General features: G+C 38.4%; 1 protein-coding gene across 2 annotated transcripts in view; it reads right to left on the bottom strand.

The window, feature by feature from the left end:
- The window catches only part of LOC149801826 (hemicentin-2-like), a 239,277-nt gene that overhangs the window by 174,826 nt on the left and 37,432 nt on the right, over positions 1-27,019 (bottom strand). The window contains exons 1-2 of one of the 2 annotated variants that reach the window (XM_089956203.1): positions 6,692-6,835; positions 5,718-6,071 (exon numbers count right to left, since the gene is read on the bottom strand). The gene's annotated coding sequence lies outside the window, so the exon portion shown is untranslated. Of the gene's footprint in view, positions 1-5,717; positions 6,072-6,691; positions 6,836-27,019 lie in introns of those variants that run through there. The other variant, XM_089956202.1, reaches the window with a different exon arrangement.

Genomic DNA, 27,019 nt, shown 5'->3' with positions numbered 1-27,019 from the left:
TTGTTCATGGTTGTGTGTTGATTTGAATTTCTTTGAAAGAACTGAACCTTTATTTTCTACCTAAATCTCTTCTTTTTCTTACTTTTCTCTTTCGTTACACTCATTGGATATTCACGGGACATATTTCTTTCAGTTTGTAAGATAACTAGTTCGTTTTATTTGACCTTGTGGACATTCTTAGGCCAATGGCCATTTGAGGGAAAGAAACGCATTTTGGAAGGTTAATTCTAAATACATCCAAATACATCTACTTCCAAGAGTTTTTCGCTTAGACCGAATTCTGCTAGAAACGTCGTTCTTTGTGCATAAAGGTAAAAGTTGGAGTTCTGTTTTTATTGAACCCATCGTTTTCGTCTTCTGGCCACTTTTACCCCCCAGTCCTCAACTTACCTTACTTTTTGAAAATTTGCACCGGTCTGTGTGCAGTTCAGACAGGTCTGGCTTACATCACAAGCCTAAAAGTCTATAATCTGGACACAAATTCCGATCCCGAGAACGGTCGAATTTTGGTTTTAAAAAACCGGGTCTCAAAAAATACGGGTTTCCCTCTGCATTTTCTAATGCGAGTAGAAAAACTAGATCATTTGGCATAATTATAGAGCTGCATATGTCTGAGTTTTGGTAAAACCACAATTGTGCTGTATCTTAAATGACCTTGACGCTACAGAGCTAGGACGTAGGTTACAGCCTCATCACGCCTAGGGCACGATTGGGGATGAATGAGTCAACTATGTAACAGAAAGAAGCCAAACCAACAAGTTCAGTAAAATCAACAAATATTTTATTTCTCTAAGTTAAGATTTAAGAGACACTCACAGTATTGTGAATTAAATCTTAAATAATCCTAAATGTCTAGACGTATACAATATTATCTATAAATTGCACAATATTACAATCAAGAATGTCTTTAAAAGAGTTCTCAATAATCGAAAGGGTAGGTTTTAAAACATCCAAATCATTCAATGAGCACTTTGTAATTACAATGAATAATTTAAGTAAATACTTCCTCTCCTATCTGAAGACAACTACAATTTATTCCAGAGACTGTTCTTAAAGAGTAATGAATAAATTGCTTACCAAACTTCTATTTATTCATATTTCACTTGACATATGTTGCAATATCATGTTCTGTAACAGTAATAATTTCCATGGAAAATTGCACTAACCCTTGAACTCAAACGTTGATAAACATCTTGTCTTCTACTTAAAATTATGACAAATCTCAATAATCAAAAGCATGACAAAATTAATGTATGCAAACATTTCCATTCCTTCCCTCAATCACGGACAAAAGTCAAGCAGACAATATAAATTAGATATACTTAACAGTACTTATGTATATATCGATCAGTCTGTGAGCATCGCTACAAATACAAATACAAAATCGTACATGAATGAGAAGATCATTCATTGCCAAATTAAAACAAAACCTAAAGAACAAAATAAATTTAATTGTATGTGTCTATGTGTGCATTTATGAAAGGAAAGAAACAAAAACGAGATATTCATACATATAATCATGATTTAAGAAAGTAGAATGGAATCGTGTTGGATGGATGATTGGATGCATGGATGGATGAAAAGATTAGATAGATAGACATATAGATAGACAGATATATATATATATATATATATATATATATATATATATATATATATATATATATATATATATATATATATATATATATATATATATATATATATATATATATATATATATATTCCATTGTTGTATCTAGAGTGTGGAAAGGATGGATGGATGAATGGATGGATGGATGGATGAAAAGATTAGATAGATAGATAGATGGATAGATAGAAAGATAGATATATAGCTAGCTATCTAGATATATAGATAGAAAGATAGATAGATATGCCAATGTTGTATCTAGAGTGTGGAAATTTAAAAAAAAATAAAGTTAAGAAAACAGCGCTTCAGATAGCATGCGATATAAAAAGGCTGGGCTCCAGGAGACTACTTTTAACTGCAGAATTTTTAATGGACCTTGTGAGAAAATCTCATTTGTTTATTTATTAATTTATTTATTTATTTTATCAGTTAGCTACTTAGTTAGTTATCAGCCTACTTGTAAGTTCGTCACGAGATAATTTCCCATGTGCATAAATAATTAGTCAGTTTATTGTACGCTGAGAGAATCGATCAGATAATTCTTCGTTGGATGAATATTTCAAACATGGACGGTCAGAGACGAAAGCCAACGCTTTCCTGAGTAGAAATTTCTTTGATTAAGTTAAAATTCCATGCTAAGTCTATTGGTTCTGTAGTAGCTGTATAAGTAGTCTAGTCACGATGTAGGTTTATTTGTCATTAAGTGCGTTATATGTTAAATTCCCCTTGAAAAAAAAAAAACTGGCATGCCATATTAAATTTCCATAGTGACCCACAACGTTTGGAGGATCTTAACATTAAATGTCCACAAAACCCCACAGGGCCCTATAGCGTCCAACACAATGTTAGATCTGCAGACGCTTTTGACATTAAATTTACACACAAACACACACTCACTAACTCACTGACTCACAATGACCGACTGATTCGCTCACTCACTAACCTCTGGTCTTTGTCTCCATACATTTACAATTGTCGCATGCTAAATATAGCCATACGTTTACTTGAGCCTTGCCCGACCAGATGAAAACACATAACCAGCATTAATGATGGTGGTCTTATTTACGCTGTAACGTTGCCAATGCTTCTTGACAATAAAGGATTTTAATGCAGTAGGTATCTATTGTGCAAAAATCGTATGAAAATATACAACAAGGAAATCAGTCAAATCATAGATTTTATTTATTTCGGAAACAAATTAACCTTGTTGACGCATGCGTACTGGTGGTCAACAGTTGGAATAGTCTTCTAATATCGCCGTCTTCTAATTCTTCCACCTTTACAACATATATAAGTTACACTTTGAAAAATATTTGTAATTTAAAAGGAGAAAACAGTAAAAGGTACACGACATTTAAATGATTCTTTCTATTTCTTTTATAATATATGTCAATGCTATGGTACTTTCTCAGTATCTTAAACGCTATGGAAAACTGTTATTACATGCAATAGTGTATATACATACCTAACATTTATTAATTAATAATGAAGAAATCGCGAAAATTTGGAACTGAAGTATAAAAAATTAAATATCATCTTAGTTAAAACTGCCTGTGGAAGCATAAGCATATTTCTTTCACGCTTCAAACTTGTTTAGTTTATATTCGATTTCAATTTCAAGTACAACCTTTTTAATTGCGATTGAAAAGTAATATATCCGAAATATCTTATAAAAATGTTATCGGTTTTGTTATCTCTTTCTTTCGTTGTCTATCACGTTGGATGACTAGATTGGATGATAGAGAATGAATGGGTTTAAGGGCAGTGATAAGCAGGGAATCATTATACAGATACAAAGCAGAAAGCTTTGTATAAACGGTATTTTTACGTGTGAATAAATCTTGATACACCACCCTGGACGCGAGAATTAAAGAAAAGCAATGTATGGAAGCGCACAAGTTCGCCATTGCATATTAAAGCCCGTCTTTCGTAATATGCTGGAAATGTTTTGTGCATTGTGTTCTTCAAAATATAAAGAATAATTCTGAACCACATGGGAACAGCGAACACCATTGTGAATGGATGGCACTATACCACAGTAACCAGATACAATTTGTGTGAAATTATTCGCAGCAAGTGTCCTGGCAAACTGCAGGTTGACTACATTTTGTACCCACCCACCCCAAAAGTTTCTAATGCAGGTCTGACAAATAACTATTGTTGCAACCTAAATCAGCCGCCACTCAGCTTAGATTTATTTGGTTACGAATACCGGCTTTTGTCATATTCATAGGTTTATTATGTGGAAACCATTAAAACGGAGTTGAACTAAAGGAATAATCAGGGCATTGATCACAAGATGGGAAATGTCGAAAGGAAGGTACTTTGAGAAAGACTATTAAAATGATATTGAACAATGAGATAACTGTTTCTTGACATCGTTTTTTTACAGAACATTTTGACCAATCATCATATGATGTATCTATACAATTTGGGACAGAGGTAAAACTCTCTCTCTCTCTCTCTCTCTCTCTCTCTCTCTCGTTGCATCAGGGCAGACAGAAACAGACGTTTCAAACACCGTCGATTGGGGTTTCATTTATTTGTTTGTCCAAGTAAACACTCCAATAAGCATTTCCCCCGGAATAAAACGGAGTGTCTTTATATTAAGAATTTGTAAATTGTTTAACGTTGTTTTCTTTCATTGTTATCATTTGCAGATAACGTTCAGGATATATACGCTAGCATAACATATTTCGTATATTATGAATAGTTCAAGGCAGCTAGTCATTTAGATTTTTATGGTAAATCTGAAATGATTTTTCGGAATGAATAGTTAGAGAAGTTACATAACAACATACTTAAAGTTCCATATAAAATGCCATTTTATTTTTTTTGCCAATTTCTGTTCGTAAAGGTAGAATTGTCTTGAGCCAACTGCGAAGGGTAAAGAAAAGTAGAACTACCTTACAATGAGCATGTTCTTGTAAGAGACCCACCAAATGACATTTGCGCTCCGGCGATAGAACACTTAAATTGCAGACTAGTGTTGGTTCATTAGGCCAAGCTAATGTTTGCTTTTGCTTTCCAATCAATTAAACAGAATCTCCTTTCACTTTCAATTATCTGCTGTTTCCACTGAGTTATCGCCACTGATCTTGATAATATACCACAAAAAATGCGGCGAACACACATAAATAACCGCCTACCTACTTTAAACCATCGCGGAGTTTAGCGAGATGCAGATAGGGACATGGTAATCAAACCTATTTATAAATGATAAATACATACCTTACATAGGCAGGAGGGCGCAAAATATAAAAATAAGAACAATAAAAACAACAACAAAAACAGTTGACGTGTGGCTTCTATTACTGGGCGATGGCGTCAAAGAAACTATATAACACCAGTATAAAAAAGGCAAGGAATAAGAATATAAATTGTGTTGAAATCTGAGGAATTGTTTAAGACAATACAACCACACAAAGGCAAATTGTGGCAAGTATCAAATATATTATGACCAATTCGTAGCCACTTAAGCTTTCTTTTGATACGCCATACACCATTAATCATTTGATTTATATTCATAGCTGAGAGGTATGGGAAATAAAGAGATCATAATATCAGAATTATCCGGTACAACGAAATCACTCATTAACATCCATTAGATTATATTCCCTGCAGGCTATTTTGGCATTGTAATTTTCCTACAGTACAATCATAACGCAAGACAGCATCAACTTTCCGTCTGCCTTTGAATGTTAGAACAGCTCTCTCATTTGACTTTTCAGAATCTATGCTTTAGGAAAGTAATGAGTGTGTGATTTAAAATTTTTAACGTAGCTTTAACAGTTTCTCAGTCATATCGCTACGAAGTCTGCATTGTGGCAGTTTAAAGTGATATCTAGCACCGGGGCATCAGGCCGCATACATGTAGCTTTATGTCCCACCCAGTCACATTATCCTGACACCAAACCGACCAGTCCTAAGACTAAGCTCTTAATGCTGAGCGCCTAGCGAGGCAGCTGTTAGTACCATTTTTAGAAGTCTTTGGTATGACTCAACCACCCCTATCCGTGGCGGACGCTCTAACCACTGGGCCACCGGAGCGGTCAGGAAATTAATAGTTATATATTTGAAATCTTACCTTTTAGGATAGCAGTTGACGAATATATCCTAATTAGTGGTGTCCAAATCCTTTCTTGATTGTTGTATAATATGCACAAGTAGAGAAAACGAAATCAAATGCTGCAATAACACCGAAACAATAGTCAGTGATACCGTGATCACTGTAACTACACCAGCCGACACGTTTTTCTTTTTCCTTTGTACAATCGCAATGTTTATTCAGTCTTTTCAAGTTTGGCATATTTTTCCAAAGATTGTACAAGGCATTTTTACCATGTTTTGGTTTTGTAAACTGTACTGGAAAATCTTTATATCCTAGCGAAGTCTCTTTTTTTTCTTTAAACCACCAGGCAGTAGTCAACAGTCGCCGCACCTGTGGGAGAAAATCGTTAACATAAATGAACCAATGAATGAACGATATTTATCAGCTTTAAATAACTTGTTTTACAAATACTGAAAAGTGGATCTGCGACTTCATGCACGTAACACAAAATCAGTACAGATTCTTACATGCATCATAGAATAAATTAACTGTTTTGATGTTGGATGTCCATAAAACCCTATTTTTAGTTATGCATCTTGCGATAACTTCTGCACAAGTCTATGATATATCTTCCAAAACAATGAACATGGCGTAATTCGTGGTTATTATGTAAACTGTATTTGTAAAGTTAGCTATTTGAACAAACAAAGATAGCAAAACTGACGGAGTTTCTCAGTGCAAAATTATGGTACATTTCAAAATAGTATTTTTAAATTGGAGAAGTTCAAATAGCATTTGTTTTGTGTTCTTGAAAGTAATTTTCCCTCCCTATAGCTGATTTTGGTTTATTGATATTTGTCACACATACTCTCAAACTGCATATTTTTCAACCTGGGAATAATTAAGCCGAAATATTCATTCCACACCTGGCATAAGAAGAAGAAGGTGCTTTAACCGTATCAGATCATATTTATGAGAGTTTTTACATGTATATACCTTGGCGTCCTTACCTCTGAAAACCAAATTCGTTTCACTAACTTCGTAAGCGGCTGTTATATATTGCGAAAGTAAAATTGTCGCCGTCAATGCACAACTGCACATATATCTAACTTAGCCTTTTGACATAGTAGGTCCAGTATACACGATATCTTTGATTCATAGCTTTCCATCCTCGTCTGTATCGCTCAGGCAAACGCTACAGAATTTATTCATGGTAATACATCTTTGATTAGAAGGAAGACTCGTCGCTGCCAATCAATGCCTTATCTGCATGTGTCGTCACCAGAATCAGACTCCACTAATAATCTATCGATTTTAATGAATGGACTGTAATGAGAGAACTCACAGCAGAGGCCTATGGTTAAGCTTCATCACAGGTGAACCGCGCATAACGTGAACAAGATCGCAGCATGCAAGGTTGTACCGAATAAAACACACATAAGGTTTCCTTGTGTTGCGAGAGGACAGCAATAATACGCTATTGCTATTGGCAAGGTGTTTAGCTGGTAAGAACATAAATGATGATACGAAACAAATTCTAACTCGACTTGAAACGGGTTATTATTGTAGACTGTTAAGTACTGTAAAAACACAACATGCAATCTATTTTGGGAAGATCGCCAAAATCAAAGCAGTAAACAGATGGGGGTTAATTCAATTAATGAATAACACCTATGCATTTGGGAACAATGTAAAGACAGGGATATTCTAAGAATATTAATTGGGATATACTGAGAAACACACAAGACTCTTTTCCTTACCAGAGAGAAGAAAAATAGACTAACCAATGCAATGCTTTGGTCAGGATAGTTGTACAAAATAGCAATGAAGCAAGGCAATACGGTCAGCAGATTTAGCATTGAAAATCCTCCAACCCACCTTAAAATCTAAACAAAAGAAAAAGAAAAAGGAAAAAAACTTAAACAAAACAAACATATCAAACAATCAAACAAACAAACAAAACAAAACAAAACAAACAAAAAAATGAAGCAGTTTTCATCCTGCCCTGTATTCCACATCGTGTGCAAAGGAACAAATGCTGTTTCTGTTAACTATTGCTGTTCAGGGATTCATAGCAACTGTGATTGGTTTTGTGTACTCCGTATTGACTTTTACAAGCAGTCCGTACTAAAATGCATCGGTACTGAAGATAACAGTGTCAATTTATTGAAAATATTATGTGAACCAACACTGTCTGCCTCATTATTGTCCTCATTAAAAAGTGTATTGCCTTAAGTGTAAGTTTTGAATGGCAGTAGTTTGCACTCGGTCCCATGTAAACAATACCAAATCATTTGAAGCCGAGTATTAGTTGTTTCGCTTACTTTCCCAAAATCTGCCAGATACAAACCAAAGGATGTTCGCCAATTAACATTGATTCGCTTCAGTTCTAGTATGAAAATGATTCTTTCGTCAAAATGTTTCATCACTTTGACAAAACTTTACGACAAGCATATGTTCAACGAATTGGTGTGTCCCGCACTATTGTAACTCTCTTAGGTCACTCTATGCATGGGTTTCATCATGCATCAGAATAAAGGGTCTCAGTTAAGACTAGTTTTTTAAATCGGGTCCAGGCAAGGCTGTCCTAAATAGCCGCCTTTTAAATGGTGTTTTGGGGATCAAAATGGATGTAAAAGTAGTATAGTAAAAGCGGGCTATGATCACACGCGTGGTGCTATTACAACGAAAGAAAGCACTTTTACCGTTTAATCTGTCAGCAGAGGGAAATGATCTTTTATTATAAGATACTATTAGCTGTATAAATAACTGATGAAGGGACTGGTGTCTAACAGAGTAGGTCACTCTGCCTTGACATTCAGGCTGGGGTCCAAATGGGAGTCTGAAACAGTAAGGACGTACGGCCTAACATCTGAGGTGGACACGGCCCGAGCATTCGCCGGGAGTTAGAAGGTTATGGGTATACAATAGTCTTCCATAAAGTATGATCTCCACATCAGAATCCGTTCACAATAGAGACCTGATGCAGTACAATAGCAATCCGAAATGTTCCATAGTTGCTTAGGGAACTAGCAGAATAGCAGAGCTAGCATTCGGTAGAAGGACTAGGCTTTTGCAACTTTTTTTGCGGCACAAGTAACCGTCTTTTATATACTACCTCATATTTTATGCTGAACTGAAGAGACGATATAGTGTAAACAGTTGATCTGAACGCTGTCTCAGGTAAAAATTTGTGATGGCGCATAAGATAAAGCAGAAATTTGTGGAATCGGTTATGCCAGCCACAATAGGTGGCTCAGAGTTTGCCAATGTTCTTGGTATTTGTCCTGTTCCATTGTCTGAATACATAGCTACAAATAAGCTTGGTAAGCAGCAGTATTATGTGACCTTGAATTATTCTTGTGGAACACTATCTGAGCAGTTATCAGAAAGTATATCAATATCACAACAGGTGAAAAAGTTGTAGGTAGTGATATCTGCATCAGAAATATATATGGCTTCAGATAAAGACCGGATGTTTTATATTGTCACCGACTCATTTTCTAGTGTTGAATATGGAACGTGGCCAGCAAATGCGTAACATGCTTTGTACACGCTTGAGTATTCTCATGATACAACAAATTGAAATCAATCTATATTTGTGGTGTTGACAGCGTTGGAATGTAGCCAGTAAAGTCTTTAACAGGCTTGATATAAGCATACTGTCTTATTCCATATTCCAGCATGTCTAATGGGGTGTCTTGTCTATATTTTTTGTATTATTGCGCTCTTCACGCCAACACCTGCCAAGCTACTTCAAGTATATTATACTGTATACCCCTGCAGATGTTTTGTGTACAAAAATCCGCCTTTTTGTGAACCAAAAGTGAAACACAGTGATTTACCCTCATCCAGCTCAAGTGCCATTCCAGTATGCCTTTTGGTCTCAGCTGAGTTATCAACTAATATGTCGCTGCCAGAACCAAGTTTTGTGAATACTTCTTATTGATTGAGCCTGCAGTGCGTGTTGAGGCGCTATGCCTATAATATTGTTATTGCTCATTTCCAAAAGAACATTTTGACGTAATGCCAGAACACCTTATCAGAGATCATTTTGCGTATTAGTAACGCCGTTGCCACCGCCAATGACTGTGCCAAACGATGTTTAAGTTTTTATTATGTATGGACTGGCTATAAAAAAACAACATAAATTTTGACTCAGAAGACGTTAGAAAATCAGGAGACAATTTTATTTCTCATGATTTCTGCTGCATGTTAGTAGGTCATATCGAGGCAGGTCTTTTTAGTATGCTGCTAAATAATGGACTCAACTACCACAAAGTTACTATACGCTCAATAAAACTCTTAAAGACTCTGATGAGGCTCTGAAAGGCCCCGATGCTGCTAACCAAAAAAAGCACAGCTACTTTTAAAATATTGGATTCAGAAGAAGAAAATATCCGTGGAACAACTTGATAGTGGATTCCGAAATAATATTTAAGTATACAAAAACCAAACGTTTTCGCTGTTATGAAATAAGCTATGTAATTCGATACCTTTAGCGCAGTCTTACTATAAATTGAAACAATATCTCAGACCGAACATAGACTACTTTGATTTTTTCATACAACCGGGATATAGATTCAATTGCACGCAATCATTGTCATGGAAACGGAAGTAGTGCTATCACGATGCTTTAAGCATAATTATTATATGCTCATTTTTTTCCCATTAACTTTCATTGTCAGAATCATTCAGTATTTTACTATACTTAACTCGCATGCAACTTCATATTGCACTCATAAAGGAACTACGTTCTATTGCAAACAAACATAGGACGCAGATGGCCAGCACTTTTTGTAAACAAATAATGTACACTCACATAATACGCTTTTTGCGTTTTGGTTGATTACATTTGTTTCTGAATGAACTAAAGTAGATGTTTCGTGGACTGTCACATACCAGCTGCCTTGCTACATTCCGCGTTAACGTTTTTGATACAATGTTTCGGATTTAGGATGGTGATGCCAAATTTCATAAAATTGCTGCGTTCATACAAATAACATGCAAGTGACAAGGCATACACTGTCTTCTATAGCTGGTAATAGGAATGGCAAAATATATACTTAGAGTTTTACATTCTGAATTTCCTTTCTTAGTTCTGCAAATCCGAATTACACGAGTCATGTCATGGGTTGCCAGTCTTGATTATACATTTTGAAATTGTACTGTAATTTCGACTTTATTCCAAGTGCAATTACATCCTCCTTACTGCACTCAAAATGAAATAAACATTAAATTCCATAGCGTCTTTTTCGATAATTGCAATTGAAAGACTTCATATTTTTCCCACATTAAGATTTCAAATATTCAATGACACAACAGGAACACACTTGCAGATGTCAACACTCCTCTCCATCAATATTGAAATCCGATGTATTTCATTTAAAATTTGCACAGATGAATCCAGTCCATAATCACAAAATTTCGTAGAAACGACAAAAATACCAAAATCTATTCATTTAAGATCAAATGGAAAGGTTGTTGCAATGCACATTCATTCAAAATATGAATCTAAATTTCAATTTTAAGTATACAAAAAAGCCACTTTCTTTCCAAAGTTATGTCTATTGCGCGACTAAGTTCACATTTATCAGGGCGGAGTTATGTGCGCATTAATAATGTTGTTGTTGTGTAATGATGAATCTGCGCTTGTGTATTTAGTTTGAAATACGGCATACATTAAGTTACTTTGTTTCTTGTTGTGTATTTTGTACATATAATTCAGTCTTAGGTAGAATCAGAAAAAATGAGCACATAATAAAAAGGTTACTAAATTTGTATGGGAAAATATGAACTCGTTTAATCTGACGGATATACTGCACTCCCAAGATCGTGCAGTATTTCATCAGAAAAACTCGTACATATTTTCCCATACAAATGCAGTAACCTATAATTATATGCTGAAGAGGTTCCTGAAATGGCAGACTATCAATCTTATGTTAGTACACAAAAGCAAGCATCTGCTTGTATTTAGCTCAAAATTATGCAACAGTACGGATTACACGATGGTGAGTTTCCAGTTAGCATTAGCTAAATAAATATCTTGGTAATAAACTAGTCTGCAGCCGAAGGAATATATGACGCATGACATAGCCACAGCCTTGGTGTTTATTGATTCAGTCAAAATGCGTTAGATAGACAACTTAGTAACCATAAATTGTTCGTCGTCCACACCACCTACTACGTACATATAAGCGACATGACCAAAACGAGAGCTTAACCGATGACTCAGAATACCGTGTCTATATAATGTCAAAATCACGTATCAATCGGCAGGAAACAGCGTGAATTTAAATAATAAGCACGTGACGTTTTACTTTCATTTGCGCGCACAAGACAAAATGTAGCTGACTTGTTTAATGAAGCCACCACGAACTGAGCGCAAACATATCATAGGTTTGTTTTTTGGATCGATATCTGGTAGGATAGCGACAAGAAAATGTGGTCCCGTTGTTTTGCAAAGGGCGCCGCTTTAGCAGCAGAAGCGTAGCAGGAATAAAGATTGAAGAAAATATTTCGCCTAACCCAGCAGAAGTTAGGCTGGCTATCAAAGAAACTGCGAATACAATAGCCGAGTTTGTAATGAGAAACCAAGCCAAACAAGTATTTTTCAGCGCGGTCAAGAATACATGAACAATCTCTATATGCGCAGAACATCAGCTAATACAAGAGCAACAATAACTTATATCATGTAGGAATCCGGTATAAAAGTAATTGTTCTGTACATTTGTGTATAAGCATGCACTGGAGATTTACCCCCGAGTATTTCAAGCTCTTTGACGATGTCTTGTTGACGAGGCTACTACAGAATACAGTACGTAAAGTATCTTGACAAGAAATCTCATCGAAAGAACAAGCCGGGAAAATGTTTGCTTGCAGCCTCACAAAGCCCTACTTATTTGCAAACAACTACCTCAGTACCACCTAAGTATCCTGCTAATAGAAACACAGCTCTGGCAAACAATGGCTGTTTTTTTTTTTTTAAGACAGCGCGATACCATCTTCTTAACCAGACTGTTGAGGACATCAGCAACTATATACCAGCTGCCAACACAATTAAATTATGAATTTAATTCATATGAGCGACGTCCAGAGTAGAAGGTCGACATCAAATATGTTTTGGTACAAAGATTCTGGCAAAGGCGCTGCAGATGGTAAATAGTTTCATAAAGCCACATACTTAATTCCATTGATTTCAGTTCGTGATGATGATAGCTTTACAGGAATAATGTTTAGAGCAAATGCTATTGCTGCACGGCGTGCCACGTATCATTTAGGATTTGCAATAAAGCTTGTTTCAACGAACGGTCAAATTGACAACTGCCTGATGTTGCCCCTCAATTCTATATTTCGATTTTGTCATGAAATATACACGCTATTTTGAGGTGTCAATTAAGCTCTCGTTCTGGAGCAAGTTGATCATGTCCCTGATACGTACGTAGCAGCAGGTGTGGACGAGGGGCAATTTATGGTTACTAAGTTGTCTATCTTGACGCCAAAAGGTAACTCTTTCTATCTATCGAGCGCTTTAGTTAGGCAAGCCGCTGTCTCAGTTTAGCGAGAGAATTTATTTCGAACAAATGCGTGTTTGCAAAAATGTTACGTATCTGATGGCAAAGTTGTCCGTGTACTGGAGAGGAGCCATTTTGCGTAGTGGCGAATGGCCATGACATGGTTTTGAAGCTTTTTAACGTGCTAAGATGGAGATTAAGAGAAAAACAGCCAAATATTTGTGAGCATTGGTCCTGACTCGGATTGAAGTCAAGCCAATTGTAGACAGTATCCCGAACGTGAACTAGAGTGTAATTTTATCACTCAGCCGAAAGTGTGCGCCAGCGTACTATTGCTACAAGACGCCATGCAAAAATACTAGGAGGTCGATACAGGAACTTAAATATCGTTGGAGCAAGTTGCCAACTTCTATTCTATTTATCACTTTGATACTTCAAAGCACACGGAACGACCAAAGGAGTCTATGCCAGACGTGGACGTCAATCGATCCATATCACATGATCCAGCCATAAACTATAATGCGTACGTTGTGATCAACGCAGATATATTTCTCATGTTTGTTGCACTCACCGGTGAGATGACAATGATCGTGTAAGGATACATTGTTCTAGAGGCAGTCCGTTATCAGTAAAGCAATCAGCATATCAGATCTCTCCTGGCAGCGACAAACTCATGTTGAAAAAACGACAGCATGACAAGTGAGAAAATAAAAGAGTTTCAGGCAAAGTCATTATACTTAATCGTCTCCAGCGCAACTTGACAGTCAAGACTATCCTTCCTCTGCTTTCACTACGTGCTTCATCTGCATTCGCGCTGTGGATTGTGTTACATGGAAAGCGTTTTGGCCACTGAATACGTACAAAAGAATTGCTCACATGGACTGATACTTCCTTGAAAACAACGCAACAAAGTAATTTTGATATAAAAAGCGCCCAGCAACATCAAATCATATCGTGGTGTATTTTCTCATGTTACACTGCCGAGAAAAGTAAGCGCAACGAGAGCTGCGTTATCAGCATAGAATAATATTTTCATGTTTCTTCAATACATTTGGTGGCGATCGTAAACCAGAAAATAGCGATTTTTCAATATTTTGATTTGCCTGGTCTGTAAAAAATATATATCAAGCGACAAGCCATGTTGTACTTAAAATTCCTCACAAAGTCAGGATTCGGATAGCTCAGTTTGCGACAACTTTTGTTTTTATTTTACCCGATCATGATCGGAAGGAAACTCCGCCCTGGAAATGTTACTCGAGTTCAGATCTCAGCAAACGTTTCCTAATGACAAGTTCGTCTTTCATCATAATAGATTACATACATTTTGTCCAAAATGCAAGTATAATTACAGCATCGGGGTGCTTAGCGTGCAAATATAATACAAATAGTCTTGAAGGAACTTTATCTCAGAATAAGAACAATCGTGCTGTGGTGAACTCAACAGGTACTGAGTGCTGCAACAAAAACTCCATGTTTGTGAAAATCAAAGTTGGCAGCGGCTGTCACGAGAAGCATACATTCAGACTGGATACTTAATGTCAGTTAGACGTTTGTTTACTGACACAACCTGTCATCGTCTTCGATACTTTATTTGTGTTCAAGGAAACTAGATAGTTGGCCACAGCGCTGTCTGCAAGCAACGCAGATTATAAGTGAACGTCTTTCATCATCGTGCGCTTATTTGCAAACCTTCTAAACCAAAAGGATTTGGACTCTACTTGGTACACAATTATACAGGCCCATTACTTCCTTTGGACAAACAACTTGATGCGACATGAAATTTGCTATAGACACTGTAAAAAAGAAAACAAACAATGAGATAAAATTATGCTCGATGAGCTAGCCTCATTATAGAAAACTGAAATAAGAGAGCGCTCATACAAAGCATTTGTCAGAGGAGCTATCAGACATAAATATAAACCTAGCATAGGAACAGTCACCCATATCAAATCACCCACCCAAACAAAAACAACAAATACAATGAAAAAATAAATTCATAAATTTTGTTCACTCAGCATTAAGACGTCAGTGTTAGGAATGATCGGCCTGGTGTCAGGATAATGTGATAATGTGGGGTATCATGCTACATGTTTGCGGCATGATGACCCAGTGGTAGACATCACTGCAAAATGCTTAACTGCAGACGTCGTAGCAATATGACTAAAAATTGTTAAAGCTACGTTACAAATCCAAATCCAAATCACACGCGCGCACGCGCGCGCGCGCACACACACACACACACACACAAACACGCACCAGATAGCATACATTTATATACATATCTCAGATCATTTTATAAGCAACATATATAAGCAGCTTTTATGTGACAAAATAGGAAACTATTATTATATCTACACTCTGCAAATAATCGTATATGTGTTCAGCATTCTGCTACAAACAATATACTAGTTTCTGCGCACTGCAAATAAATTATATTTATTTGACGTCTGCGGGTAGATATTAAGAAACGAATCTGTCGTATTCTTCCTATATTTTTCTGCTCTCTACAGGCTTGCAAATATCAGTTTTGTTGTGCATAGAGTCAGAAATATATTTTTCTAATACGTAATCGAACTCGATAAAGTCCTGTCATCCGGGCAAGTTTAGCGTGATGAACCGCTCAAAAATTGCGTCAAATCGTCTTCATTCGACAAGTTAAATCATGCCAACATATTTCTGAGGTGATACTTTCTTGTATATCACTGCGACCTGGTAGTATCATGTATGTAAGGATTCTCAGCACAATTGTATTCTTCGTAGTCACGAACAATCGCACCTTCGTTTTCATCTGAGTCGTGAATTTGTATCAAATGGGTAATATAGTTTGTTCGATAGTATTATTTATATTACAGAATACTACTTGGAGAAACCAGGAATACTGTTAGAAGCTATTGTAAAATTACACAGAAATCATGATATGAAATTTCAAATGGATCTACCTTTGGTGTTACTGCTGTTGAAAAATATATGGTTGAAAGGCAACAGGTTATTAAGAATAATTTTGCTTACATATTGTCGGTCATAGGAGCTGAGGTCATGTGACCAAGTATTTATCTTCTATGTCACAGCGTGACAAACTCTTGCAATAATCAATCTGCCTAAAGAGCACAAACATGAGTATATTTGTGAGAAGGCAGGCCAGTGCTGGGCATGATTCGACATTTGTTATGCGATCAAGCAAGCAGCAAACATATATAACCTAATATAATAAAAGGTCTGTCTGATGAGCTGGTATAGTTTTCTGGTCTTAGTGGAATGTTTACTAAGTTAGCTGATACATAAACCAGGCATATTCAGTCTTAATGCCAATTCGAGCATTTGACAAGAAAACTTCAGACGACTTTCAACGTAAGGCTCAGGATGGATTCTGGTTGGCGTAACACGACGCGTTATAAGCTTGTCAAAATACGATCCACTACTTTGTCGATCATATTTAGAGCCCCAAGTAAAACTCAGTTGAATGACGTATCAAAACTCGAAAGAATAAATAATATTTCTTTTGAATGTTTTTGGTGTCAGAGGCAAATGAAGTGTATATGATCTGTTTGTTTCATCTGTAACATGTGAGGAAGAGGCTGACTTGCTCTATCTGCATACTGATATAAAGACATTTACTAAGTTTGGATGAAAAACATTTCACGCTTGATGAGTGGCCAGCACAATAATCAAAATTGCAGACGTTTTATTGCAGAAAGTGTCTCCACGGTTTTTTTAACGAAGAAAACTTCTTACTGAGAACGGCAGAATCTGTGCCAATGTTGTGAGACCGATCATGCTTGAGGAAAAAGAAACATGCCGAAATTTGATGACTTCAGTCATATGACTAGGGTACCATTTATAAATTATGCTATTTTTGAATAGTTTCTTGTTCCAATATCAGATATAGACTGCATTTAAATCATAAATCATGAATAAAACGATATCAGGGCATGTTTCGTGTACTGTAGCGTAAAAGCTCGTTTGCGTCAGCAACAAGCTAAGCAAGCATATACAAATATATTGCGGTACTCACTGCAGGGAATATTTCATAGAGACCATGCTAAGCTAAGTCTGCTACGTCAATCGTATTTTACCTGTAAATATAACTTGTGATGCATACGGCAGAAAATTGTATGTTGGTTGCGTTGTGTTGGATTTGCGAGCAATCACTCAGTGAAGACAAATTCAGAGATCACTGTCATTTAACTGGTCGATATCGTGTTGCTGCGGATAATAAATGCAAACTGAAATTAAGGACGCCAGAAGTTATTCCAGTCGTATTTCTTATCTGATAGTGACAAAATTTTGAAAGTTAAAGATGATGACCTGCATATCAAATAACCTAGAGACACATTGATTATTATCTCTGGGCGAATGTCATTTTATAGATAGCCTGCAGTTCAGGAACACTTTGCTTGTAAAGCTTGTCAAGACCACAAAATCATCTCGATACGCCGCATTGACAAGCCTGCAAAAATAGAACTCTACAACACTGATATTTCTCATGAAGACTACAAACACGCCTACAACATCTGTAATGAGTTCTGCATAAGAAATTTAGGCAAATATTATATTCCATATTTAAAATCAGACGTGCTGCTGCTTGCCGACGTATTTGAAACATTTCGTAGCCTCTTCATGTCATTTTGCACGCTAGATATTGTTTATTTTTATTATTATCTTGGACTATCATGGAGTTACGCGCTAAAGTTGACAAAAATCAAGTTGGAGTTGCTTACTGGCACAGACAGGTACAAATGTACTGGAGTTTCTGTTATCACGAAAAGACATCCCGTGACCAATAATAAATAACATCAGTACACGATAACACGCAGGAAACAAGATACATTACGTATTTGAACGAGATTAATGTGTATGACTGGGTCCTACTGCAGAAGCTTCCTGTGTGATATTGCTTGGATATCTCATAAATTGTATTGAAAAACTATTACTTGTCGATGTTGAACACGGGTTGATTTCGAGTATCTTGCTGAAATTCATGACGCGTAGAACGACTATCCTCTACTGCCAGTAAGATTGATGATAAATGACAAGATGATTCGTACTGTTTCTGTAACGCTTAAGAAGAAACTTGGAGTTGGGAATTTTAGAATGTTTTAAGTTCATTCCACATTTCCTTCACAAAACGCTATGCATTATCCACCACAAACATTTAAGACAGTCTTGATTTGAAATTGAGACTTACCAAGATTCATCGTATAGTAAAATTCAGACAGGAGGCTTGTATAAAGTCCAACATTGCTTTAAAAACTCATAAGAGCTGCACAAACGATTTCGACATAGATTTTTTCAAGCTCATGAATCAATTCAGTATTTGAAAAAAATAATGGAGAATATCAGAAAACGAATCAATACAGAGCTAGTAAATGACGTGGTGCGGCATGACAAGGCTATGGGCGACCCTAGTTTCGTCTCAGTGAAAGTTTCTTATGAGAAATTAGTCGCAATCCACAAAAGAAAAACAAATTTAAAATCAAATAAACCTCTCTCCGTTTGCCGTGCTCGAGGTTTCAAAGTTTCTTATGTATGAATTTCATTATAATATGATCAAGATTAAACAGGGCAACCAGGCCAGTTGCCGCTTTCGTTTACCGACTCATTGTATTATGAAATCAGGCGGAGATCGTTCACTAGGGTATGTTTGCTAAGCTAGATAATGTCGATTTCTCAAGTTGTCCTCGCGATGCTGATAATCTACTCTGTAAATATGAAGACGCAACTAGCAAAATATTGTTGGAAGATTTAAGGAGGAGCAAGTGGTTGCTATCGAAGAGGTTATTGTACTAAGAAGTAAAATGTATTTGATAGAATTGCTTGGCAAATTAAATAGGCGCGGCAGATGTATGAAGAAAAAAAATATTACCACATATCAACATTATGTGGCTGCGCTCTGTGGAGAAAAACAATGCGTGCAAATTAATAAGTTTCGATTAGACCACCACCTTCTGGATTCGGTCGTGCTAAATAAAATCGGGTTACGATGACAAGCGCTATATTTTGGACGACGATGTGAATACACGACCTAATGTACATTTCAGAAATAAGGTTAAAGATACTGCAACGCCAAATAATTTTCCGAATTGTGCATGATCTAAGCAGACGAGAAAACTAACACCAACATGATTTACAAAGACAAAATTGTTAAGGCAAATATTATAAAATAATAAACTTTCTAGTGACACCTGTGAAAAATTGAACGTATACATTGCGTTGTTGACCGTTATGTACGATGTGTTTATCGCAAGTGAGCATCAATATAGTAAATTACACCTGTATTTGTGCCAAGAGAGATTTCTGATTTCATCATAGAAGCAGATATTTCTTGTTCGCGCATGCCCAAATTTTTGGCTAATTCAGGTCGTGATGTCTTCTTACTTTTACCCACACCGCATCTTCTGAGTTGTTCCCCAATATATCCACCCCGAGATTTTCTAACATGTTATTGGTCTTATTGCCATCCACGTGGACCACACTACGATTGCATGGGATAATGCCGCAATGACATTCCTATACAAACCTATGCACAGGCATTGTCGTTGGTTTTGTATCTGATCCAGAACGAGCAACTGTGATGTAGCCAGCATAAAGCTCCCAACGATAGTCTGTTGTGTCTTATTTAACCGAATCTTCTTGTTTCGTAATGCGCTGAGTTCTTCAGGATACGGGATGAGTTCTCCAGGCGACGATACTATAGTGTGACGTTTCCTCCAATTAGATGTTAATTCAGGCAGCGACAACCCCTCCAGACCCCCAAGGTACCAAAAACAAAAATTTTGCACAAGACAAAGACACAAAACTTTCCTCAGATGTCAGCAAAAGAAAACAAAAAATACAAGATCCTTGAATAGGTGAGTAAGATTTATTTCGTATCCCTTTGCAACAAAACAAGATAGAAGGTTGGCTGGAACATAATCACATAAACAATGCATCTCTGCTCGAACCACATAAGTAAAGACAGGGTCCTTTCTCCACGTTATGATATATAAGCACCCGCTACCCATCTCTATGTGAGCTTTCTATGTAAACGCTGCTAAAGACAACATGAATCTGCCAACTTTCAAAGCAGAAAATGAGAAGGCGGTTAGTTTGCGTGAATTTATTTTCAAAAGCCCCGTCCTCGTATAGGGTGTTAGTCCTTTTAAAGATTTCAGTTTCCTTAGCAGCTATCTGTATCCAATTTTTAGTGTGATTGGTCTTTGACGCGGGTTCCGAACTTCATCGAAGGCTATTGTCTCCCCATAATCTTCCAACTTCTTGTGACACATCCATCTGCGTTCACATCAGAAAAAATTAGGCTGTACCTTATGAATGCCAAGACAGAGTGGCTTGATTTTTGAAACGCTAGGTATTTCAATGGCTACTAATATATATCCTACCTTGCCAAGTTCGTGGTTGGCTAAGTTTGTATATCTTGTGTAGCTGAATTATAATTCAACCAAGAGAGGTACCTCTTGTTTGACTATAATGCTGGAAAGCGAGTCACCTCTTTTCGCCTGAAAATAAAATGCAGACAGGTGAGGTAACCCGGATGTATGTATGTTTCATCATTTGCAGGCTACGTCATATTTTTTGTCTAAACGAGAATATAGTAACACTAATTGGTAGTAAACGGTGGCTAGTGGGCTCTTCCCGTGCGGTATTACATACGCACATCAACGCTTTTCCCGATAACACATTGTACAGACAAAATTCATTTTCTGATGTGAACTCATGACTACACTCCATCTCATGACGATAACTATCATTTGTCTGCGCTTTCATATTATACTGAAATGTTCAATGTGTACTTTTAATAACGACACGGGCGGGTTCATGTCTGTCTTGTAATATACTACTTATAAAATCCTTCGGTAAATGTATTTATATGAACAAAAAAAATGTATGGATATTTTGTATGTGGACAAAAGTGTATTTCTGGCCGAAATAAAAGAGCAAAAAGTACAGTTAAAAGTATTACAAAGATGTTGCAATATGAACAGCGTATTTGAACATTAGAAATAGCAATAAGGGACCTATCTTTGCGATGTTTATTTTAGTACTATTGTCAGTGGACATTTATACAACTGATTGTAAGTGCATTGTCTAAAATGCAAGCCTGTCTTTTCTTATAGCTAAAAACAAAATGTACTGGATATATAACCTTTCCTTTTATTCGCTACATTTTATGGTTCAGTTCTATTTATTGTTGATAATGATACACCATCATCAGCTATATAGGAGGACATGGAATGCCAAGCCGATTTCATTACATAACTTGATTTTTTTAAATACTATGTTTCATGCATGAATGCCATTCGTACGCAGGAGTACACTGGTATTCGGACAGTCACACTGAACATGGTTTATTTCTTTCTAAAGAAATGTATCTTTAATACAATGGCTGCCATATTTATTCATACATTGACGCTGAAATTTCCAAAAGAAAGTTTATTCAAGATACATTTGAAACTATGATTCATACATATGTGACAGACTGGAAAAATACACTGGATAAAACTATTGGCAGAAATATATTAAGAACAAAAAAGGTAATCAAACGTAAATTTAGTGATTACGTCACATATAATTATGGCGGCTCAAAACTAGTATACTAATAGTGCTTGAACGTGGGCGTGGTTTTTTCTTACTGATGCAGGATGAGGATCATATGTATGTAGTGCAAAATGTACAGCAATTTGAAAACTTTATAATAGACGATATTTTTTCATGTTGATAATTTCACCGTATATTTAATTTTTATTCGTACATTCCAAGGATTGTCATCGCCTGGGGCGGATATGGGAGATGAGCACCCACTTCCCTTGGCAGTCTCCCACTGGCTTGCGTTTGAAAGAGCCTCTGAGAACCAAATCCAGCTCCAGGCCTTCACGAGTGGCGGAACCTGTTTAAACTGACTGGAGAAGGGATGACAGGCGAGTTTCTGGCGCCTCAAAACCAGATGCTTTGGGCAGATGGAGCTTGTGAACCTTGGGTGGTCGCCCCATCTAGGAGAAGGTAAACTCAGATTTCAAACCTTCGCTGCCTTGCGACTATACGCTCTGATGGGAAAGGCTAAGGGAGTTAACCACAACAGAAAATCCGGAGACGGAGTCCCTAAGGCGACGTGGCATTGATTTCAGTGTCATTTCGGCAACTCCTGCGACGTAGCTGGTGCCATGACGTATTGGCTTATCCTTTCCCTTGGATCCATCAGCTGCGTGGAGAGGGGGGGATCATCTGCATGGGCAACAGTTGATTCTCCATATCACCCTGCCCAGGCTTGCGCCCTGGAGAGGACACTCCAGCTTCGCTCCACAGCGTCGACACAACACGGGAAGCAACAGTTTACCGGTTATAAGTCACCGCTCGATTAGCGTAGAGCCAGACGCCAGGGGTTGCTTCGGACGGTGGGAGAGACTAACAGGTTACACTGGACAGCTACCGCCCGCCTCAAACTGGGCAGCCCCCAGCCAATAAGGTGCCGTCCCGCCACAGTTCGCTTGCCTTGCTGGGTGCGTAAGGCTTAAGGTACGTGAGTACATGACAAGCGGACTGCAATTACTGCACCAAGAAATAACAAAAGAAAACCAATAAGGAAACCTCCAATCCTCAAGCTAGGTACCTGGAATTTCCGGACCATGCTGACTGGGCTTTCAGATGATCTCCAGACAATCGGCGATGTTCGAAAGACTTCAGCCATCAACGACGAACTTGCAAGACTCCAGGTCGACATCGCCTCACTACAGGAGACACGACTACCAGTATCCGGTCCCTCAGAGAAAAGAACTACACATTCTTCTAGCAAGGATAGAACCCTGCCAACAAGAAAGTGTAAGGCTGCTATCCTTCCGCCTCCACACCACAAACGGGCCTGTCAACCTGATCAGCGTTTACGCTCCCACACTAAGCGCCTCCACAGATACCAAGGATGAGTTTTATGATGAGTTAAACTCGCTCATCGACAAAATTCACAAGGAAGAGAACTTCATTTTGCTGGGTGACTTCAATCCTAGGGTGGGTGCCGACCATGATTCTTGGCCCTCCTGTCTTGTCAAGTTTGGCGTTGGGAAGCTGAATGAAAATGGGCAGCGCCTTCTAGAGATGTGCTCGTACCACTACTTTAGCATCACCAATTCATTCTTTTAGACAAAGTCACAGCACTAAGAGTCTTGGAGGCATCCCCGGTCTAAACACTGGCACCAGCTGGACTTGATCATTATAAGACGGTCAGCCATGAAGGGTGTGCTTCTTACCCGTACCTTCCACAGTGCTGACTGAGACACCGACCACTCGCTAGTGTGCTGCAAAATGAAGCTTCAGCTGAAGAAGATCCACCACTCTGGGCAAGAGGGTAAACCACGCACTGATGTGAGCGAAACATCATATCCAGACAAGGCTGAGGAATTCACCTATGCTCTTACCAAGAGGTTTGATTCAGAACCCCCCAACGGCAGTGCCAAAGAAAGATGGGATCACATCAGACAGACAATGTACAGCACAGCCACATGGATATTTGGTAAGAAGCAACCAAAGAACAATGACTGGTTTTGAGGATAACTCCGCCACACTCATGCCAGCCATAGAAGAGCGTCGCAGTGCTCACCTGCAATACAAGCGATCCCCCTGCCAGAAGACACTACAGGCATACGGATCTACCAGAAGCAAAGTGCAGAGATTAGCACGGCAGTTGCCAATGAATACTGACTTCAGCTCTGTCAGAGCATCCAGTCAGCAGCAGATATCGGAAACATCAGAGGCATGTACGATGGCATAAAGAAAGCAATGGGTACCACGAAGAAAGTGACAGCACCACTGAAGTCTGCCACAGGCGATTCCATCCACAACAAGGGCAAGCAGATGGACCGTTGGGTGGAATACTACTCTGAACTGTAGTTCAGAGAGAACCACTTGACCACTGATGCCCTCAACGCCATTGAAAACCTCCCTCTCATGGCTCAACTGGACGAGAAACCCACTGTAGCCGAACTAAAGAAGGCCTTAGAGAAACTGTCCTTAGGTAAACCCTAGGGAAGGGTGGCATCCAAGCAGAAGTCATCAGGTGCGGATGTAGCGATGCTCACACACCTGCACGACCTCCTCTGCCAGTGCCGGGACGAGGGGTACAGTGCCTCAGGACATGAGAAACGCCAACATCATAACCCTGTACAAGATCAAGGGCGACAGAAGTGACTGCAACAACTACAGGGGCATATCACTTCTCAGCATCGTGGGTAAAGTTTTCGCACGCGTCATCTTGACGCGTGCGAAAACAGAGTGTATCCAGAGTCGCTGACAGAGTGTATCCAGAGTCGCAGTGCGGGTTCCGCGCAGAGAGGTCCACAATCGACATGATCTTCTCCGTCAGGCAATTGCAGGAAAAATGCAGAGAACAACACATACCCCTCTTCCTGGCCTTTATAGACCTCACCATGGTGTTCGATCTGGTCAGCAGAGACGGACTCTTCACAATCCTGGCGAAAACTGGATGCCCTCCAAAGCTGATAAGCATGATCCAGTCCTTCCACGATGACATAAAAGGCACAGTGCAGTACGATGGCTCAACATCCGACCCCTTTGACATCCGCAGTGGAGTTAAACAGGACTGCGTCCTTGCCCCCTCGCTCTTCGGCATCTTCTTCGCAGTCCTGCTCAAGCACGCCTTTGGGACGTCCACAGAAGTGATTTACCTGCACACGCGATCAGACGGCAGACTGTTCAACCTAGCACGACTGAAGGCAAAGAGCAAAGTGCGTGAAGTCACCATCAGGGACATGCTCTTCGCAGACGATGCTGTTCTAGCCACCCACACAGAAACTGAGCTTCAGCGCCTGATGGACCGCTTTGATAATGCATGCGATGAATTTGGGTTGACCATAAGCCTAAAGAAACGAAACGTGATGGTTCAGGACGCGGACCCCCCTAGCATCATCATCAATAGCTACGAACTTGAGGTGGTCAGTCAGTTCATGTACCTCGGTTTTACCATCACCAACAACCTCTCGCTAGATGCTGAGCTCAACAAGAGGATCGGAAAGGCATCAGCAACTCTCTTCAGGTTGTCGCAGAGAGTGTGGAACAACAGCATGCTGACCCTGAACACTAAGATCACCGTGTACCTTGCCTGCGTGATAAACACTCTCATGTACGCCAGTGAAACCTGGACTATGTACGCCTCACAAAAGAAAAGACTGAGCGCCTTTCACATGCGATGCCTCCGACGCATACTCGGGATCACCTGGAGCGATCGAGTAACAAACAACGAGGTGCTCGAGCGTGCCAAGATTCCCAGCATGGTCACACTCCTCCGCCAACGTCGCATCAGATGTCTGGGCCATGTACGTAGGATGTTTGACGGATGATCCCCAAAGACATTCTTTACTCGAAACTCGCCTCTGGTAAAAGGTCGATCGGACGGCCACATCTCCGCTTTAAGGATGTCTGCAAGCGCGACATGAAAGCCCTTGACATCGATGTCAACACCTGGGAAGAGCTCGCTCTAGACAGATCAAGCTGGCGACATGCTCTGATCACTGGCTTGAAGGCCGGCGAGGACAAGCTACGCTTGCTAGCTGATGAAAAACGATCGCAGAGGAAGAAGAAGCAGCTCCAACCAACACCAGACGCAACCTTCAAGTGCAGCAAGTGCAGCAAGGACTGCCACTCCCGTGTTGGACTACATAGCCACAGCAGACGCTGCACAACCACCAACCGGGACATCTCTCATGGGCGCAGTTCAGTTCCATCGTTTCTCGAGACTAACGGATGCCAACACACACACACACATGTGATACATTCCTTACAATGAATTGTGTTACCGTATTAGATGTGGAAAAAAATTGTCTTCTCTTCAGCAACCAAATAGTAAATGCAAATGTTTATAATAATCCAGACAAGCCATTTAGTCCACAAAAAAGCACAAATATTATTCGCATTGATAAAATAAGGGTTGAAAGATTCAAGTAACTGAGATATTGAGATCTACATACAGTACGTAGAAAAACATAACTGTTCGCACTCGCACTATGAAAAATCCGTATTTACAATCACTGGGTCGTCTGTTAGTTTTTGCAAGTGCAAAAAAGTTATTATTTTGTTGTAATTACTCTAAGTAGAAAGCTAAACTAGAAACTTGGGAGTGGCATAATTAATTATGTAATATCATATTTTGTATATGTCGCTGTGCCAAACTATCAACTTAAACGTAGGGGAGCTATTTCAACTATAAAAATTAGAAATCAATGTTCTGGTTTTGCTAACATTAGGAACAAATATTGCTTAATAAAAATAAGTCCCCGAAATTTTTACCAAGACTTATACAATATAAATATTTTATTATGCAAGTGAACATGGGCGGGGTATGATCAACTTTCGTAGCTATGTTTTACAAACAACATTATAAACTGATTGAAATTTCGACAGTTTTTGTTATCCTCCATTAAGTGTGTCTTAACATTACAACTGTTTTTTCCTTCTTTGAGTCTTTCGTTTTGAATGCAACATTAGTTACACCTATTAATTTGAGTTTTCTATCTAATCTTAGAATAGACTGTCTTGTTGTTAGCAATCTTTATTACATGCGAATTACCACAAGATGAGCTGGTTAACCATTCAGAATTTCTGGAGGAGACTTAAAAAAGTTAACTCAATTATAACAGTAGCAGTCTGATGACGAATATACACTACTGGTGATCAATCTTTTGCAACTGTTACTGCGCTAAATATATAAACCGTAATTCTGGAGGAAACTATTATGGACAGTCTAAGAAGAATACATATCTAATTATTGAAATAGAAAAAGTGGTAACAAATAGAACGCGTTTATAATATGTAAATACTTTACTTTAT

Source organism: Sinohyriopsis cumingii, chromosome 4 (genome assembly GCF_028554795.1).
Source record: "Sinohyriopsis cumingii isolate HCF-2022 chromosome 4, ASM2855479v2, whole genome shotgun sequence".
NCBI classification, from domain to species: domain Eukaryota; kingdom Metazoa; phylum Mollusca; class Bivalvia; order Unionida; family Unionidae; genus Sinohyriopsis; species Sinohyriopsis cumingii.
The sequence above is the reverse complement of the archived record's forward strand: the minus strand, read 5'-3'. Positions and strand labels throughout refer to the sequence as shown.